This window comes from Otolemur garnettii, unplaced genomic scaffold, assembly GCF_000181295.1.
Source record: "Otolemur garnettii isolate 467f Iridium unplaced genomic scaffold, OtoGar3 scaffold00010, whole genome shotgun sequence".
Taxonomy (NCBI): domain Eukaryota; kingdom Metazoa; phylum Chordata; class Mammalia; order Primates; family Galagidae; genus Otolemur; species Otolemur garnettii.
Window position 1 is genome coordinate 15,807,939 of NW_003852405.1, and position 4,486 is coordinate 15,812,424.

Sequence of the window (4,486 nt, forward strand, 5' to 3'; positions counted from 1 at the left end):
CTATTAATACATACTACTTAATAAGATACATTTATATTACACAAATTCAATATTTTGTGTACGACATCAAGTCTGAACTCTTAAGAGATTTTTTTTTTTTTGAGACAGAATCTCACTTTGTCGCCCTCTATAGAGTGCTGTGGCATCACAGCTCACAGCAATCTCCAGCTCTTGGGCTTCAGTGATTCTCTTGCCTCAGCCTCCCAAGTAGCTGGGACTAGAGGCACCTGCCACAACGCCCAGCTATTTCTTTGTTGCAGTTTGGCCGGGGCTGGGTTTGAACACTCTACCCTCAGTATATGGGGCTGGTGCCCTATTCACTGACCCACAGGCTCCGCCCAACTCTTGAGAGATTTGTAAATTTCAAGGCTTAGATTAGTCATCTGGATTGTGCCACAGAACTACCAGCATAAATGGAGCCAAAACGAAAGCCCATCTCTTGATACTTATAACAAATTAGTTTACTTAGAACATATAACTTTTACCCTTATGTTAAATTATTCTACCTGTAAAATAGAAATGATAATACTTCCTATAATGTTGTTATGAGGATTAAATGAGGTAATAAATATATCTAGATTAGTCCCTGATAAATAATAAACACTGAACAAAAGCAGCCATTATTAGCATAATTAAAAACCAATGGCAGAATGGCTTCCAAATTCCTATTACTAATTAAAAAAATTAAGTCTTATTAGAAAAATAAGCAAATAAATAAGTCTGACAATTTAAATTATTCAAAGTACTTATGCATTTCAAAGATGATTTTTACATAAAAGCAAAAGGAAAATAGAAAGTTTAAACCAAAATATGATGAATAAAATTTTCTCTAAAAATAAAATCTTTAGAAGAAATGGCTTTTTAAAAAATATTAAAATATAAAATTTATTCAAAAGCAATGAAATAACAGCTTCTAAGAAGTATGAGCTACATATAATAAGGAAATACAGCGCAGTACCAAAAATTCCATTTTTCATCACATCGATATCTTCTTCTAATTATAAATTTTCTCCCTGGAATAATAATGCAAAATAATAGATTAATACTTGTAATATTATTATATTGATTTAGCATTAAAAATCTACTATAATAATCAAGAATAACTTAAAGCAAGAATGGGAAATATAGGGCAGGCACGATAGTTCACACCTATAATCTCAGCACTCTGGGAAGCAGAGGTGGAGGATCACTTTACCTCAGGAGTTCAAGACCAGCCTGAGCAAGAGTGAGACTCCTCCCTTCTAAAAATAGAAAAAGCAGCTGGGTGTTGTGGTGGGAACTTGTAGTCCCAGTTACTGGGGAGTCTGAGGCAGAAGGATCTCTTGAGCCCAAGAGTCTGAGATTGCTGTGAACTTGCCTCATGTCAGAGCATTCAAGCCTGTGGCAACACAGTGAGATTGCCTCAAAACAAACAAACAAATAAAGAAATCCCAAAGAATGGGAAATATGTAGTGAACTGAAAAACATGAATCAGAAAAAGTCAATAATGGACCTCAAGGATATAAAAAGCAAATAATTCTGGTTTGAGGAGGTAGGTGTGAGTTTGAGGTGAAGCTAAAATGGTTTTAAAATTCAAAACAAGGGATATGAAAATAAGATATTTAGATATCAGTGTCACATTATGGTTTGATTGATGGCACAGTAAAGAAGAATGAAAGGCTAAGTGAAAGTCAAGAAAAAAGAGGGATGAAAAGAAGAAAAAATAGTAGAAAAACAAGAGAAATGTTTTTATATAAAAGCAGCATAACATAGAGAAGTAACAAAATAGAGTGAAAAGGCCCAGGAGAGTTTTTTAAAATATAGGTCAAATCGTGTCATACTTTGGTCTTTACTTGGGCTGTGAATTTGAAAATGTTATCATGTCTCTAGGTATTTAAGTATATTCCTGTTTACACTGTTTTTCTATCTTTAACTATTTTCCCTATTGCTGACTTTCTCATTTCTTATTTTTCATCTTACTAAATGGCATACATACCATATCTTATAAACTTCTTACAATCCCTTTTTGGAAATAAGATGGATATAAGTAGGACTTCTTATAAATTCCTAATAAACTGGATATGAGCTAAATCATCAATATTCACAGCACTTCCACTACTCTAATTCCAAAATAGGATTAGAATAAGATTTGGATTAATATGAAGTCTCTGAGCTCCCTGAAATTATCTTCTAAATAGTGTGCATGGGTAATTTTGGAGGTTCTGAAGCTTTTGTTAGAGTCTAAAAGCAGAACCCTGTTGTGTTAGAGGCTTTATTACTACATGAGTCTTGACTGCTAACATAGTTAACCATTAGGTAAACATTCGGGCTGCAACACAAAAGCTCACCCCTATTAAACACTTCTTATGCACCAATTTCCATGTTATTTCTTTCTTAAATTTCAGATTGATGAGGGTACAAATGTTTAGGTTACATTATTTTCATTTCTAAGGTAAAGGTGAAGTTGTAGTTGAGCCCTTCACCCAATGTGAAAACTCACATTGTGCATAATAGGTGATTTCATGTTCTTTGATTGTTATCGCTGAACTTTTTAAGACTGCACTTTCTGGAGCAGGACTGGATTAAGGACAGTCGATGCCCTATACATAGCCCAATAATGGTGCTTAAAATAAATTGCTTAAGAGTCCTTCCATTGCTTAAAATAATGGTCCTTCAATTGTTTAAAATAAATTGCTTAAGAGTCCTTCAGACAAATTGGCTGATGAGTTAAATGCCATCCAAACTCAGCCACCTGGGTTTACTGGGTTTTTTGTTTGTTTTCTGAAGACAAAGTCTCATTATGTCACCCTGGCTAGAGCACAGTGGTCTCATCATACTGCAACCTGAAATTCCTAGATTCAAGTGATCCTCTCACCTCAGACTCCCAGGGTACTAGGATTACAGCCACAAGCCACCATGCCCACCCTGGTTTTTACTCTTGACAGAAGTGAAACTCACAACTTGCGTCAGAAACAAATTTAATATCTGATGACACCTTCAAATCAAACTTTTAGAGTTCAGCCTTGGCGCCTGTAGGTCAGGGGCTAGGGCACCAGCCACATATACTGGAGCTGGCAGATTTAAATCCAGGCCGGGCCTGCCAAGTAATAATGACAACTACAACAACAACAAAAAAATAGCTGGGCATTGTAGTGGGCACCTGTAGCCCCAGCAACTTGGGAGGCTGAGGCAGGAGACTCGCTTGAGCCCAGGGGTTGGAGGTTGCTGTGAGCTGTGATGCCACAGCACTCTACCCAGGGTAACAGCTTGAGATTCTGTCTTAAAAAAAAAAAAACTCAAAAACTTTTAAACTTCAGTCATTGACTATATCACAGAAAATGATTAGTTGAACAGTGCAGATTAAATCTGAACATAGAAGATACAAACAATTATAAAAAATTCTACTAAAGTCAAGAGTAGCAGTGAACAACTTAAAAGTATGTTAGGTAGGGCAGAAAACTCTGTGGCATTCCTGCTTCCCTTACTGTCTTAAGCTCCTCTTTATGTTCCTTAATGGTTTACCCAGGGCTTCTCTGGAGCTTTTGCATGAGTAGCCATGAAAAGAGATAAGTAAGTTACTGGGTAAGGGTCAGACACATCTCACCCCAAATCAGACAAATTACTTTCATATCTATATGACATACTGGGTTTCTTCATAATGTTTCATTTCAACAATAGTTTCTTTGGTTTAAAAGAGTTCAAAAATCCTGCTTTTAAACTGGAGACCAAAGAAATGCCATACTTAAGTGGGTGAAATAAGCTGAGGACCAGAACTAGCCTGTAGATTAAAGGTCTACATCCTAATTTAAAATATCTTTTATGTCAACTTTTACAAAATGGTATGCATTTATTGATGCAATGCACATGTAAATAACCATGAGGGAGTTAAATAGTAAAACCATGGCAAGTCAAAGTCTAGTTTCTGAATTTTCTTACCTTCCATTAAAAAAAGAACAGTAAAATCAGGTAAGAAAAAAACAAGAGTCCTTCAGAAAAAGGGCTCTTGAGATGTCTTCAGTTACTCTTCCCTTTAATATTGATTATAATATGTAAGTAGTGGCCATTACAGAATTGAAGAAAACTCATAGATGAGCATTTATCAAACATGGAGCACTAAATAGAATACTAAAGCAACCCAAAGAGCCACTCACTTCCTTATATCCAAGACAAAATTAAGCCAACACAGGTAATGAAATCGAGGCTCATGAGCTATAAGAATTTCATGTGAGCTGAAAGTTATCACTACGTACTGTGGTGAATGCATTTAAAATTCAGTAGAATATCCTGGGCAGTAAACAAAACTTTGAGTATAGAATATAACTTTGACTCCATTTTAAGAAGAATACAGTTCTTTTAAGTTTAACTATTGGCTTCAATATTTTGGACATTGGGCTCGGCACCTATAGCTCAACTGGCTAAGGCACCAGCCACGTACACCTAAGGTGGCGGGTTCGAATCCCCAGCCCGGACCCGCCAAACAACAATGACGGCTGCAACCAAAAAATAG

General features: G+C 36.0%; 1 protein-coding gene across 1 annotated transcript in view; it reads right to left on the reverse strand.

The window, feature by feature from the left end:
* Positions 1-4,486, reverse strand: part of CCDC18 (coiled-coil domain containing 18) — a 149,211-nt gene that overhangs the window by 40,505 nt on the left and 104,220 nt on the right. The window lies entirely within an intron of this gene.